The sequence below is a fragment of the Bubalus kerabau genome, chromosome 10 (genome assembly GCF_029407905.1).
Source record: "Bubalus kerabau isolate K-KA32 ecotype Philippines breed swamp buffalo chromosome 10, PCC_UOA_SB_1v2, whole genome shotgun sequence".
NCBI classification, from domain to species: domain Eukaryota; kingdom Metazoa; phylum Chordata; class Mammalia; order Artiodactyla; family Bovidae; genus Bubalus; species Bubalus kerabau.
The window spans coordinates 90,177,132-90,192,915 of NC_073633.1; the positions used below are offsets into that span (position 1 = coordinate 90,177,132).

Here is a 15,784-nt window from a genome sequence, read left to right on the forward strand (position 1 = left end):
ATCTACAAACACAATCTCCCTACCCAGGCATCTTCTCACTGTCCCCATGCTACAGAAGGAAACTGAGGCTCTGTTATTAAGGTGGCAGAAGCAAGATTCAAAATCTTGTCGTCTGCCTTTAAAGTACCTGGTCTTTTATCATAATTCCACGAAAAAGTCTCAAATCATGTTGTGGGAAGTTAGGAGAGCCCATAATGCTTTGAGGTGGGAGGACTATGAGGATGAGTTGGGAGCTGCAGAGTCAGCAGGATCACCCTCCGGAATAAGGGTCTCCACAACACATGGAGAAAGACGGCTTGTGCCTCTCTTCAGAGCCAACCACCAAAGCAGAGCAACAGCTGGAGAAGCTAAACAGATTTCAAATCTCAAGGGATGTCACAGTTCACTCAATTCAATTCCACAAAGAGCCCAGAGAAGGAAAGAAACTTGCCTGCAGATACACAGCCAGGAGCAAGAATCAAGGATGCCAATAACAATACTTCATGCCACCATTTAGGAGGCCCCACCTTTTGGCAAGATACGAGGCAGGGCTTGGAGCCCAACATCGCAAAAATAAGGTTTCTATTTCACCATCATCACTACCTCCGACATTTCTAGAGGGCACTACTGTGTGCTAAGCATGGTGCTGAGCACCCTACACCAGGATCCCGTTAAATCCTCAAGATAAGGTGGGTATGACGACACTCTCCCTTCTCAGAGAGGCACCCGAAGAGTTGAGGTCACGGCAGTACAGAGGCCACGCCAGGACTGGAACCCAGAGCCCCATCTGCAGGGCCGCAGGCTCAGTCTCCTGCTGGGGTGCACCTCAGGCTCTTTGGGATGGATGGCAGCAGCCTCTGGGCTGTTTCCATCTTCTCCCTGGCTTCAGCTGGCCTGAAAACCACTGTCATGTCCTGGAAGCGTGGCTGGTCAGGAAAGGTGAGTGAGCCAGGCCTGGGAGGCCAGTGGCTTTTGAAGATGAAGACGCTACTACTGGTGATCACCATCACTGGGCCGACGTGTAAAGCTCAACATCTTCAGTTTAAGAGGAAGCCACATCCCTCCCACACGCTCCAGCCCCACACCCACGGTCGGCCAACAGCTCTTTAAAAATAAAGCCGTGACTTGCCTCAAATCCCCATGGGGGCTCGGGGTTCCTGCCCCCTCCCCCGGGCACCCTGAAATCTGGGTCAAGTCAGTCCATGCTTGGGTTCCTTACTAGTGCCAATGGCCCCCACCCAGGGCGCTGAGCATCAGCCCCAGCACCTCTCTGCACGGGACTCTCAGAAGGGTTTCTTCGCAAGAAGTGAAATCTCCAAATAAAGGTTGTTCCCCGTGCAAACTGAGTAAAGGAGACAGATGCCCAAGGCCACCCCAAAAACCATTGGTCCGAATCTTGATTTCATGGCTGATGGGACTGAAATCCTGAGAGGTAACATGACTTGGCCAAGAACACACGGTCAGGGTCTCCAGGGGATGTTCTCAGACTCAGCGCTCTCTCAGACCTGCCACTGCAGCCTCTCCATCTTGGGAGGAAGGGGAGGCGGGTGTCTAGGTGTGTGTCTAATCAGCTCCGGCTCTCCCGCCTGGTCCGCCCTAGAAGGAACCAACACCTACCTGATGGCCTGGGGGCAGGGAGGAAAGGGAGGTTGTTTTTTTTTTTTGTAGGGGGCACCCTGCTGGTTTGGAGGATAAGAATGGGGACAATACGGCTCTCCAATACCTGTCAGCGATCAAGAAGCACAAAACCTTGCTGCCAGCAAGCATGCGGGCTCTCAGCACGGCTGCCTGGGGCCTCCCAGGTGGGCTGCGGAGCGGGCACGGTGCCAGCCGCCTGCCTCACTCGTCCAGCCGTCCAGTCAGCGCCACGGCCTTTCTCAGGCCCCGGTCAAGATGCAGGGCCTCTGCCAAAAGCTCACACATTCCTTGCGTTTCTCCGGGTCTCTGAGCAGCTGCTGCAGGCCCTTTTCTCCTGTGTTGATTTATTCTTTATTGTTCCTGAAATACACCCAGAGGCTTTTGGCACCCAGCACAGGCAGAGCATCCAGCCCAAGCCCCAAGTACACACCAACCGGGCTCTCTGGGACCTGGGCCAAGTCAGTTGGAACGATGGGCCCTGGGGTCACACTCAGTAGCCAGGAAGGGAGGCCCAAGATCCCACCTAACCCCAGCCTGTGGCCCCAGAGCTGTTCTCAGGACAAACAGTGGCTGGGATATTTGGGGAGGAGGAGATGCTTGGAAGGTCTCTGGGAGGCCTAAACTTACTTGCCACTCCTCTCATGCATGAGTGACTTCCCAGCAATCCACCACTGCACACCCCACCCCCCCAACACACACACACACACACAGCTAACCCCTATGTATCTATCGACCTCCGCAGCAGGGCCTGGTGGCTCAGGCTGGGCTTCTGGCTGGCCTGTAAAGTTTGGAGAGAAAGGCCTCAGAGGGGTCTTCCCCACCCTTCCCTGCCCAAAATATTTCCCCTATCAGCCAGTCTAATGGTGCCTGAATTCCTACCATCAACACTTCATTCCAAGGGTCAAAGCATTGTTCCCTGTGCACGTGAAAACAGCCTGGAGAGGTATGGGAGCTGCCTGATAAAAAGGCAGGGCTTTGGGGTCAAACAGAAGGTGTCCCGGCTTCTCCAATCACCTGCCTCTCTGTGGGCCTCAGTTTCCCTACCAGTAAGTGGGCATAATATCTTTACCACGTATTACTGCAGGATTAAATGAGGATTATACATATATATACATGTATGTATATATATGAAGTGTCTGGCACAAAGTAAGAGCTCAATAAGTATGATTTCATTCGCCCTTGCTGGGCAGGGGCAGATCATTCATGATTCATCTTCAACACCTGGAGGGCAACAAAATGGCCTGACCCTTCCAGTTCCCCAGTCAGCTGAGAGCAGGACTGGCCAGGCAGGAAGAAGATGGGGGACCAGGAGTCCTGGCAACAGCACTGGGCTCTGCAGGCATCTGGCCCAGGGCCCCAGGGGCCCAGGAGGAGCACTCAGCACAGGCCTCCCCAGACGTCCCCAGCTGTGTCAACAGGGCCTGCAGGGACATGGTGGGACAAGAGCCCCTGGATGAAACCTGGCAGGGCTTCCAAGCACGTAATGGTGCCTCCACTCTCCTGGGCTCCCTCTCACAGCAATAAAAGGGAAAGTGCAATCACTTGAGGGAGTCTTGTGGCTGGGGTGCGGGGGGTGGGGGGGGGGGGTGCTGCAGTCAGCCACAGACAGTCTGGGCAGGGATACCGGAGGCCCTGGGGCCTGCAGGGAGCAAGGAGGCCTGCCCCGAGGCCACCACAGTGAGTGTCCCACAAGTAGAAGTGCCCGCCTGGTTATTTTTGGCAGCTCTTCTGCCCAAAGCCAGCAAGGAAAGGCAGCTGCTAGCAACATGGAAGGGCTGTTTACGCTCAAGTGTGCAAGCGCTGAGCAGGGATTAAAAAGAGCAGCAGCAGCCACTGAGCAGAGGGGCCTCTGCCCATGTCTTCCTCTCCTGACTGTCCTGTTCTGGCCAATCTGCATGCTGCAGAGCGCACAGAGCGTGGGTACTTCTGCTTTCAGTCAGATCTAGTCTCCCAACCGCAAAACTCACTCACACATACACACACACAGACAAATAAATAACTATGGAGCCAGCCGAAGACGGGGCCACACCCAGGAGCCGAGACAGTATTCCTCTGGGCTCTTCCTGCACTGAAGCAGCCCTGGGAGGGGCAGGGTAGGGGACCAGGGACAGGACACGGGAGCCTATCCCCCTTCCTAAAGTGAAAGTGGGGACAGTCTGTGGAACCTCAAGGAACTCGCTGCTTTCCAGCTTCCCTCTCTGAACGTGAAGGACTGTCTCAAAGTGTTTTTCCAGCTCTGGGATGACTCCTGGAAGCTGGGGAGCCCAGAACGATGATCCAGGGCTGGCTGAAGGGGTCAGACAGAGCCAGGTCAGGTGGGAAAGAGGATCTGAGGCCAGCCAGGTGTGCCCCAAGAGCTGCCAGCAGGCTGGGAAGAAGAAGAGAAGGTGGAGGAAAAGCAGGAGGAAGGCGGAAGGAGGCCAGCCCACACGCACTCTTGGGACTCTTTGAGTTATCACTCTGACTGTTTCTAAGCTCCTTTCTGAGCTCCAGGGCCTTCCCCTCCAAACAGCTGGCAAAATCTGGCAACAGAAGGCTGGCTTAGGGCCTCTGTCCACCCGGCTGCTGGAAAAAGCTAGGAATCGAAATCCCTCACCATTTGCCTTTCTCTCTTGACCCCACCTCCCCGGAGGAGATGGGTGGCCTTCCAGAGGGAACCCCCTTTTGGCTGCAAGCCTATTTATTGTACTTCCCTCTCTCCAAGCTTAGACCTGGACAAACCTGCCCTGGCTGCTCCCCTCCTCCATTCCTGAGACTCCTGGAGGAAGAAGCATTGCCTGGAAAAAAATAGCTCTCACCGCGAGCTCCCTGTGGCTGGAGAGAAAGGCAGAGGGTACAGGGAGCGCCTTCCGCCTGGCCATAGTACCAGGCTCTGTTCCAGGAAGAGCACAATCAACAACCACTGCCAGGGACGCCTCCGGCCTCCAGCTCCCTGTCCTCCCCACCCGTCCCCGAAAACCACAGCTAGCAAGTCCAGTCCCTCAGGGAGCCCCTGACCCTCACCCCTGCAGAACCCCAGCTCTCTTCCCACACGTGGCAACTTTCTTCTTATATAATACCTTGGTGGCCCTCCCACACATACCCTCCCACTCTGCCTCTGTTACTTCAATTGCTGAAAGAGCCAAGGTGCTCTTAGGAGCAACTCCCACCCTAGGCTCCACCCCAAACCTCCACTGAGGTCACACTGAGAGGCTTCAGGTGAAGCAAAGACAAGGGGACTTTTTCCCTGACTGAGAAAGCAGCCTTCCTCCCACCCACGTGAGCAGTTCAGCCTGAGGCCTGGGCGGGTAGGTTCCTGAGAGCACAGTCTGATCTCTGGGAAGTTGAGCCCTTAACCATCGGCTGCAGGGACACAACACCTTGCAAAAGGACCCAGGCAGCAGGGTCTGGGCTGGTCTAGGCAGGAGTGTATCATGCAGTTCCGCCCAAGGCTTAGGAAGTTCGAATAGGAGCTTCATTTCCACAAGCCCCAGTGGCCTGGAATCCTGGCACCCTATCACAAGCAGCACACCTTTCCTGTCCCCTTCCCTGGAAGGAGCAAAAGGCACACAGGAGCTGGCTGCGGCAGGAACTGGTGAGATGCTGGCCGTCATCTGTTGAGTACCTGCTACAGGTCAGTCACTTTGCATGCATGATCTTGTTCAACCTTCACAGCAACCCCATGAGGAATTATTATTCTTCCCATTTTATAGGTGGGGAAACTGAGGTTCAGGAAGGTAATCAACGCTGAGCCTCACGGCAAGCGGGGAAGCTGAAGAACAAACCCAGGTAGGCCGGGGCCTCGTTCACTTGTGCCTGCCAGGCTTCCTTCAGAATCACTGTCCAGCTACTGTCCACATGCCATCCAGGAGTGGTGCTCGGAGTGTGTGGACGGAAGTAGGTGTGGACAAGTTTTGCTTGATGGCTCTGGAATCTAAACTGCTGCTGCCCTGCTAACTGTTATTGTTCCCAGGTATGTGACCGTGAGGGCCCTATAAGTGTGCATGTTGTTGGGGGTGGAGGGAGGGTGATCTGGATTCCAAAGAGCAGTTTCCAACACCGAACTTATGCTGTAATGCTTCTGATTCATAAAATGAGCTCACAGTCTCACGGTATCCTGAATGTTGCTTTGAATGCAAATGCAGATCCCGTAAGTAAGAACTGGGGATTTCAGCACACTCCACCCAGCTCCAGCCCAACTGGAAGAGTTTAGTTCAGCCCCATCCAGGCAGGGTGATCCCATGCAAAAGCTAGTCTTCCAATGGAACTCAACCCCTGGCTGCATTTTCTGGAGCCTCTGGAGTGTCCGGGAAGAGTGGAGGCCCCAGGCTGCTTCTATACTAATGCATGCACACACAGGAAGGGTGCCAACTGTCCTGGCCAAAGGAAATGCCCAGGTTAGCAGATTCTCAGGCAGGAGGCTCCAGTACCCTTTCATTCTGAGGTCCCTTTGGGGTCAGAATTACTGGGACACACTCTCCAGAAGGCCAGCCATTCGGCAGTGCCAGAAGACTGGGTTCACCAGTATCCAAATCACACATGGACCAACTCCTTTGAAACCAATGGCACAGTATGAACTCCAGCAGCCAGACTCACTGGGCCCTCCACATGCTAAGTTTACAGTTTTTGGACGGAGATCTTTCATTCCCTTGTTTAGCTAAATACTAGATGTCGGACACTATGGGAACAACATATAGCATATACTAGAGCGAGCTATGGCAATGCTGAAACGAGCTTTCAACATTTGATGTATAGATACTAAACTGCAAAATCCTCACTGCAATTCTATGAAGGTATAGAAACTCTAGCTCCCAGTCTGTGTTTGGACCATGGCCCTACAGTAGGTACACAAATGACTATATAAGGAGTATTCAGAAGAAGGCTGAAGCTTTTCCAAAGAAATGGCATTTGAAACAGGATTACAAGGATAAGCCGGAGTCTCTCCACTACTTGTGGTCATCCTCATTGCACCAGGAGCAAGGGCTCCTTCTGTGAGACCAAACTGCATCAGAAGGGTTGTCAAAGCCAAGATTCCTGGACTGATCCCACTCCCCATTCCAGTATACTCTGCTCTGTGTATCCTCCTCCCCCAATCCTTCTCCCACTCAGCGGGCCCAAAGGCCTTGGCTCCACTGGGCAGCCCTTCCCTGAGTTCCCCTACCACAGGAGGCCTTCAGCTGAAATCCGTAACTGCATATTGCCTTTTTATTTTTCTCCATTTATTAAAAACAGTGGCCCACAGGGCTAAACACTCAAGCTATTTTTAAATTCCACATTTAAAAGCTGAATTCTTATCCCCACGAGCACTCCAGGGCACTCTTTCCAGTTGAGGGGGATGGGAGGGTGGAAGGTGAGGGGCTGACAGAGCCAGAAAGAGAGTGGGTTCTCCCTGATGCTTGGAGAGGCCACACTGGCAGCAGTCAGGTCTTCCCAGAGCGAGCTGCGTGGCTGGTAGAGTGGGAAGAGAAGGAACCCTCCAGGTTCTTCACCCCCCTGGCCCCTGGGAGCTACTCAGACCAGAGTAACCTGCCAGAGGCCAATCCAATTAGAGAGGAGACTGGGCCAGAGACATGCGATGAGATGGTTTATCACAGTAATTGAATGTTTACACTCCTATTATTCACTGTCCAGAGCCGTAGGAAAAAAAAAGGATCCATGAATTTCCAACCAGGGATGGCTTCTCCTTTCCCCTTCCTCCTGAAGCCTTCTAACCACCTATGAAAATGGTACATTTCTCTGACTCGAAAGCGGCATGTGCACACCATCACTGGGGGGTTCTGGAGCAAGACAGATGATTTCCTTGCCTCAGCCGGCCCCCACAAGGAAAGAGAGGCTTCTCCGCAGAGCTGCGGTTCATCCTCCTCCATCAAGGCTCCAGCCTCAGTCCTGGAGCTGCAGGGCCCAGCAGAGGCCAGACCTCCAGGAGGCCACCAGGCAGGCTCCCCCTGCTGGAGCAAGCCAGACCTCCCCTCCCCCCTCTTCCCCGCCCGGGTCACCACTGCCAACAGGGATCCTCTGCACACACGTGCCTAGGTGGCCTCCATAGTCAATCAAGGCCAGCCAGCTCTCGCCCAGCCCACCGTCCCCTGAGCAAGGCTCCACAGGCTGGCACCTAGGTCCCGGTGGGATGGTGGAAGCAGGAAGTAGCCACTAAAGTTTGTGACCGACAAAGTTTTAAATGGGGGAGAGGAACTTCCCCTTTCATCCTTCCAGCAGCTCACTCTCGAGGCTGGGCTGGAATACCCAGGCTACCCGCGCCCCCCCCCTCCCCCGCCCCAACCCCGAGCCCCGCTTAGGCTGGCAGGCACCTCCTCCAGGCCTGGCTTCCTGAGGCTTCCTTGGGGTTGAGGCTTGAAAGCCCCAGGTCCTTAAATCCAGAAGCCTGGGTGGGGGGCCCTGGAGGTGCAAGCGCTCCTGCATGAGTTAAGTGAAAGACTCGTGTGACCACCTCCACCAAGCCGGCCATACGCAGGGTCCAGAAAAAGACCCGGGCTCCCGAGCTCCGCACGGGAACCACCAAACGCACCACCACCAGGTGAGGCGGCGGGAGGGCTCCGCAGGCCCGAGCGGCGCGGGGCGCACGGGGGCGACCACGGGGTAACAGGTCCGAGGTGCGCCAGCAGGGCCGGGGTGAGGCCGCTCCGCCTGCCCGCAACGCTCCAGCTTAGGCCTCTGCTGCACTAGCTCCGGTTCCCCACCACCTCCGTCCCCAAAACTCCGAGCGCGGGCGCAGTTTCCACGTCCACTCTCCGGTGCAAGGGGAAAGGCTCCCGCGCCAAGTTCCCGCAGCTCGCGAGCCACCCCCACCCCGCCCCGCGCCTCCTGGAACCCGGCTAGGTCATGCAAGCGAGTCCCGTAGGACACCACGTTTCGCTCAGGCAGAGGAGCAGCCGTATTCCTGAGCCTGCCGCGGCCGCCACCGTGTGCCCGGCGGCTTGGGAGGGTTTTCCTGTCGGGGCCGCGCCTGGGTGGGCGGGGGCCGCGCGCGAACTGCGTAGCTGCACAAACACGGCGGGTCGGCGCTGCACACGCCGCTGCGGGCCCAGGGGCGCGGGCCGCGGAGGGGCGCGCGGCGGGGCGGCAAACGCACGTACACGCGCGCGCTTCCCCCGCCGCCCGGGCCGCAGAAGTTGCCGCCGCCCGGCGACCCCGCTCCGGGCCGCGCCTGCAAACCTGCAGCCCGCGCGCCCAGCAGCCGCCTCTCCTCGCGCGAGCCCGGGATCCCTTGGCTGTCGCCGCCGCCAGGGCGGGCTCTGCGCCGAGCCGCGTGCAGGCCTCGGCCGCCGGCCTGGCAGCCCCACTTACCCCGCTCCTGCCCGAGCTCCCGCATCGGCTGTCCTTTTTCCGCCGCGGGCCGCCGCCTTCGGTCGCCTCCCAGGCTCCAGCCGCCTGCACGCACTCCCGATTTTAAAAACAAACAGGCGCCTCCGCCGCCGCCCCGCGGCGCTCTCAGCGTTTCCGCCAGCCCGCGCCTCCCAAGGCTGGGAAGTTTGCTGGAGGGGCCCGGGCGGGACGCGCGGGTTGTCACCCCTTGCTTGCGGCGCAGGAGCCTCGACGCACTCCGCGCCCGTGGTTTCCGCCTCGCGATCGCTCTCCCTCCCTCCGTGTCACCCCCAGTCCTGCGATGCAGTGTCAGGATTGCACTGCTCTGACTCATCGGTTGAGCTCACAGCTTGAAAAAAAAAAAAAAAAAAGAGAGAGAGAGAGGGCGAGAGGCAACAGCGAAGGAGGAGGACTCTCTGGCGTGCTACAAAGGATTGCACAACTCCGGGCTGGGAGCGCGGAGCGCCCAGCGGCCGGCCGGCGCGCGCGGCACGGCGGCGAGCAGGAACCAGCTCTACCACTTCATCAGCACAACTGTCTCGGGTCGGCCTCTCTGCCAGCAGGCCCGGCACCGCCTACTTCCTGAGACCAAATAAGGCAGGGGAAGGCGTCTTTAAACCTCCGGCGGCTGCCCCGGCTGGGGATTTCCAGCAGACCTCACCTCCACTCCAGAGACTGTCGCCACCCTCCCCCAGCCCAGGAACGGTGCCCCCCGATGGCTTTGCTGGAACCAACAGGCCACGCGGCTCGTTCCTTTCACACCAAGGTCAGGAGGAGACGGTGACGAAATGTTTGGAAACCCATCGGGCCTGCCAGGAAAGTCTGTGTGTGATGCTGGGGGAGGACACAAGTCGCTTTCTTCCACAAAGAAAACTCTGGTTTTGGATACGGTAGGGCACGCGCAGTCCTCTCCAAGGCACTTTATTAACACTCTCCCCCAGCTTCCCTTTTTGGCTAGCGGTGTTAAAGTTATTGAGAGACTGGTCCCAGCTCCTAAAAGACCCATGTCTCGATTACCTAGATGTAAAAAGCGCCTCGGTTTAATTCTAGCAACTGAGGCCAGAGTTGGACAGCTTTGGGCTGCCTGCCTGTAGTTCCCCTACCTTTCCTGCCATCACCTGATGCCATCCCGCGATGCCTCCTCAACTGGTGAGGAAGATGGGAAACATTTCTGCTACTCAGGTGGTTCTTGCTGGCCCCCAAGTATCCTTACAGTGAGGCTCCAGGGCCAGGAGTAAGTCCTGGGGAGGGAGCCCATTTTCCCTGGCTCTTTTCATTTGTTTTTGTTTTTACCAAGGAGATGGGTCAGAAGGAGATTTTTCTTTGAAGGAAAAGCCACTGAATAATATACTGTGTCCTGGCAGCAGCCGCTGCTCCCCTGTGGCCAGTCCTGAGAGGCAGGTGCATCCTTTGCTTTCTCAAGGGGAAGGGGAGGGGCAGCAGAATGCGATTCTCACCGCCCTTCTGAGCCTGCAGGGCAAGGCCCTTCCCCACCCTGGCCCTCCCCCTGCCCCCAGTGGATGACAGAGACAGTGGTGTCATCTGCATATCTGAGGTTATTGATATTTCTCCCAGCAGTCTTGAGTCTAGCTTGTGCTTCTTCCAGCCCAGCGTTTTTCATGTTGTACTCTGCATAGAAGTTAAATAAGCAGGGGGACAATATACAGCCTTGACATACTCGTACGTTCTGCCTAGAAACCTTCAAAACCCCACTCTTGCTTCTAAGAGGCATGACCTTCCTGTCTTCTTCCACCCTTTCGCTGGTGGGAGCCCCTGTGTGCAACTGGAGCTCACACCTTACCCAGGAGGAAAAGGGCTTATTTACACATATGTCACAGTAATGACAACTTAGTTTTATCTGCAAAATAAAGATAATTATGTCAGGGGACTGGACCCGATGACCTCTTAAAATTCCTTCCAGTTTAAAATCCGTGATTCTGTGATTGCCAAAAAATGAATAGAGGAGCCAGGGAAACCACCTCCAACAAAGAAAAGCCCAGGCTCTCAGATTTAGCATCTGCTCTGACAGTATTGTTCCTGGCAATTCTCAAAGCATGTCCCCCCACACAGCCTACTTAACAACCCTGTGTGTATGAGAAGTTTCAACTCACTCAGTTTATGGATGAGAACACTGAGGTTCAGAGAGGTCGAGTGACTTACACAAGATCACAAGGCAAGCCAATAGTTTGTCACCTCTCTTCCTCTTCCCATCTCACCCAGAGAAAGGCAGTGAGTCACTGAAGGACTGAGGTGCTCAGGCATGCAGGCCCCCAAGTAGAGGCTGGACTCCCGGGACTCCTGGCAGAGGTTCTGTGCAAAATCTTTTTTGTTTTTTCCATTTGTCTGATGTTTTCCTTCCCACTGACACCTCAGCCAAGTGAGGGAACCAAAGCAAACCCACCTGGTCTCTGGTGCTCACTGCTGCCAGGTTCCTCTGCAAACCTGCAGCCATCCTGACCTCCCCCTTGGGCCTGGTCCCCAGAAGTGGGCTTGGGCCAGCCCAGAGCCAGCCCTTCAAAGAGCTAGTGCAGACCAGCCCAGGGATGTTCCCCTCCAGAACCCTGGCTGGGGAGCACATTCCTAAAAGAGCCTGCCACCACGGAGCCAGAGCCCAGCCTCCAGGGAACAAGTGGGAGCCATTCCAAAGGGCACTCCTCAGCCTTGTCCCGCCAGGACTCCCTCCCTATCCCATGCCGGGCTGCTGGGCTGGGCCCAGGAAGCAGCACAGGGAGCAGGGGTGGATGGCAGGATGCATCAGAAACAGGAGTCAGTGACCTGGAACAGCCCTGCTCATCTTGGAGTAGCTCTCACTCACAAAGGAAGAGAGGGAGAAGGGGCATGTGCGCATGGAGGGGAGGAGGGCCCAAGACTGTCCCAGATGGCGCCTGCCTGGCAGAAGTCTCCCTCCCAAAGGCCGGCAGATGAGAATGTGTAAAGAAAGCTGCAGCTCTTCCAGGAAGGCCCTGGAGGTCAGTTTTGCTGCAGATATGACAGTGCAGAATCACTGACATGTGAAGTGAAAGTTTTGGTTCTAGAAGCTCTAACCCTTCCTACAGGTGCAACTAAAAAGGGTGCCGATTGCGGAAGAAAAGAAAAAAAGAGACAGATGGTCCAGGGACCTTACCCAGAGAGCAGGCTCTTCTTCACCAGCAAGCTATAAACTACAGCAAAGAGCACAGAGCTCCAGGTCCCAGGGAGTGCATCTGCTGAGAAACACTCCAGGAAGCAAAGCACCCTTGACAGGATCTCAAACTCATAGAATATGGCATTCAAGAGGCTTCCAGGAACAGCATCGGCTCTCTGGACTCTGCACCGAGTTATCCCTCACTGCCCTGAGTGGTCATCATTCGTATCCTCTTCTGGGACAACCTGAGACCATGAAGAAGCTTGCATGGGGGAATACTGTGGTATGTGAATTCTATCCCAATAAAACTCTTACTAAAAGATAAAAAGAAGCTTCCATGGAAGCTAGGTTCTCACCACCCGTCCCCCTGCCTCCATTAACCTTGTTTCCATCATTCATTTAAAACAGTTTTCTTCACCCCAAACCCCATGCCTGCTTTCCAGTCCTTTTTCCACTGTGCTTTCTCTATCAGGACTTTCCATCCAGGCCAGCACACATAGTGTGTTTAAGTGAATAACCAACCTTTGCGGGAATGTGGGGAGTTGAGAGTACAAATACCTTTGAGGAAATCTCAAGTCCACCTTATGTCCCTAACATGCCTTGTGTCCTGTTGTTACTTCCCTTTTCAGAATAAAGGGACTACCTACCTCTGGGACCTCATGACCTACAGTTACAACAGAAGAAAGACAAGGCTGTATGTAGAAAGAACCAGGACTGAGTCTGGATCCTGCCTAACTAAAGCCAATCCACTGTGTGATCTTAGGGAAGTTGACACTTAGTTCTGGGTCCCTGTGAGATACACTGTAAAGTATTTGCGACACAACCATAAAAGAATGCCACCTTCTAGGGATTTAGAGAATCACAAAGACAAAAATGGTTTTATAGCTGTATCATGCCGTGTACCTATACGAGGTTACAATTTTTTTTTTTACTATTGTATCCTAGATCCTCTTCTCCCAAAATTAGCTTTTCCCTTTTGAGAACCTCGCCAAGATTCTGTTTCCTCTGAAAAGACCCCAGGTCCACCCCATCAGCCTGGGGTGCCCAGAGACACTCTGCAGCGCTGACTCAGTGTCCCTTCCAGGTGTCTCTCCAAGGCTTCTGCCCAGCTCCTTTGGGTCCTTCCCTCCAAACTTTTCCACTGCATGCCCACCCGTCCCCAGCAGGGACACTCCTTTGACGCCTGTGCCTTCTCTTCACACCCTTTTTTGGCCACATCCTTTCCGAGGGAGCAGAGGGCTCGAAACCCCAGCTGTGAAGTTAAGGGGCTGTATGCTGACAAGTCCCTGCACGGCCTTCTCTTCTGCCCTTGAGAACCCAGGGGGCCCTCCACCTGAGTTCACACTGACCTCACCTGTTCCGGGCAGGGCCGCGTCGGCCCCAGCAGCCTGTCCTCACACTGGGGCCCATCCACTGACCCCCGCCTCCACCTCCCTCTCTTGCAGGCCTGGGCCAGGTTCTGAGTGCCTTTGTCAGGCCCAAGAGGGAGCTTCTGCAGATGTCCCCAGTTGCTGCTGTCGCTCTGGGACAGACGTCTGGCCGGGGATAGGGAGAAAGACAAAACAGGTGTGGCCGCCAGGGAGGGCGGTCTGGCAGGGCCACAAACAGAAACGCCCTTTCTTCACAGAACCAGAGCTGCCAGCTTCCCAAAGGCTTCGTTTCAGCACAGTCCAACGCCCCCTGCAAAACCAGCCCCAGAACAGACTCCTTGATGGGCTGTTCTCTGGAACTCGGCTTCCCTACCTTATGGCTGTGGGTCAGGAGGAACAGGACCCCTGAGATCCAGTGTATGCACTGGGCAGTTTTCTAAAGCCTTATTTTTAAATGTAAACAAATACAAATGATGCATCTTGGACTAGAAGCCAAAATTCATATTCATGAGAATGTACAGGTTAAGAGCACAGGCTGAGACCTGAGTCCAATTCTTGGCTCATACTAGCTTGATGACCTTGAGCAACTTACTTAACCCCTTGGTTTTTCTCATGTGCAAAATGGGGATGATAAGAGCTTAAAACAATGGTATACATTAAGTCTTTCCTAAGTATTGGCTACCATTTTTTCTCCTCTCCTAGTCTAGGATATTTATCACCCATACTGCCATCAGAGTGATCACATCCCTTTTCAATAGCTCCCACCAGACTTCCCTGATGATCCAATGATTAAGAATCTTCCTGGTAATGCAGGCAACGCGAGTTCACTCCCTGGTCGGGGGAAAAAGGATTCCACGTGCCACGTGGTGCAGCCAAAAAAAAAGCTCCCATGACCTGCTGCAAAAAGCTGTTAGCCAGTCACCTGCGGTTCTGGAACGATCTGGCTCTGCCCGACTTCCCAGCCCCAGGCCCACCCAGTCAAACAACCTAGTTCCCCAAGACATCTGCTTTCTCCCATATGCTTCTCCTCCTTGTATCCACAGGTAAACTTTACCCTGCTCTTGACTTGAGCTTAATGGTAGTTCTTCTAGGAAGCCTTCCTTGACTCCTTCAAGCAGAGGACGGCCACTGCAGTGAACACTGCTGGAGGCCCCCCAACCCCAGATCCCCTTTTATCAGGCTGGTACACCATTCCCCAGCTACTGTTGAGTGTCGGCTGCTAAGGGCTCACAGTTGCTCCCTTCTCAAAGGGAACCCTTCCTGGGAGAGAGCACTGCAGGCAATGATTGACTGGGGGTGGGGGTGGGGTGGTGTCAGAGAGGGGTGGGTCCAAAAGATGGGCCCCCCTTCCCTCAAGGTGGGAGCATATCTGTGCTAGTGCAATGCCAACTGCAGGCCTCCCTGTGGCATCTGGCTGAAGCTAGTTCCAGCTGCAACACATCCTTCCTTGCTTAGCTTCTTCCTCAGCCAAGATCCGCTTTGCTCACTCCCTTCCTCCTCCGCGTGCGTGCTCAGTCGCTTCAGTCGTGTCTGGCTCTTTGTGACCCCATGAACTGCAGCCAGCCAGGCTCCTCTGTCCATGGGATTCTCCAGGCAAGAATACTGGAGTGGGTTGCCGTGCCCTCCTTCAGGGGATCTTCCTGACCCAGGGATCGAACCCACATCTGCCTGAGTCTGGTGCACTGCAGGTGGATTCTTTATCCACTGAGCTACCTGGGAAGCCCTCAGAGAACTTCCTGTCAATCCCAGGCACTTCCAATTGTCTCGGTCTCTGCCCCTAAGGATCAAAACAGCCGCGCTCAATCCTAACTCCCATGGCATTCTCTGTTTTTCTTGCCTCCGTCCCTTACACATTGTTCTACAGCTGCTTCCTGTACCATCTCCCTACTAGGATCAGAGCTTCTGAAGTGCACAGCCCAGGCCTGAGTCACCGCGTATCCCTGGTGCCTATACATGGTGGGTGCTTAGTAAATTAAATGCCTGTTGATAAATGCACAAATAAAATAATATTTGTGAAAATTTGAGGTAAGCAATAAGATGTAACTTACTATCACTACTTTATTACCATTCTGTTTCTTCCACTCTAAGATGCACATTTCCCCCATTTTAATATCTCTGAAATCAGGATGCATCTTACAATTGACAGCACATCATGGTTTAACTAGCAGCATTTTCTTTTTCATAGTTTGCATAAAATAATGGTTGTTTCACAATCATTGGCTTCTTAGGGTCAATGGTATATGGTATTATTTATTATTATTATTTGCCACACAGCTTGCAAGATCTTACTTCCCCAACCAGGGATCGAACCCAGCCCCTGGCAGTGAAAATATTGGGCCTTAACCACTGGACTGCCAGGGAATTCCCTGTA

The 15,784-nt window shown here is 54.7% G+C and overlaps 1 protein-coding gene across 3 annotated transcripts in view; it reads right to left on the bottom strand.

Annotated features, from left to right (window-relative positions):
* The window catches only part of MIDEAS (mitotic deacetylase associated SANT domain protein), a 72,172-nt gene that overhangs the window by 31,356 nt on the left and 25,032 nt on the right, over positions 1–15,784 (bottom strand). Inside the window, exon 1 of one of the 3 annotated variants that reach the window (XM_055538605.1) lies at positions 8,902–9,275. The exons of the other annotated variants lie outside the window; for them this stretch is intronic. The gene's annotated coding sequence lies outside the window, so the exon portion shown is untranslated. Of the gene's footprint in view, positions 1–8,901; positions 9,276–15,784 lie in introns of those variants that run through there. 3 annotated transcript variants of the gene reach the window in all.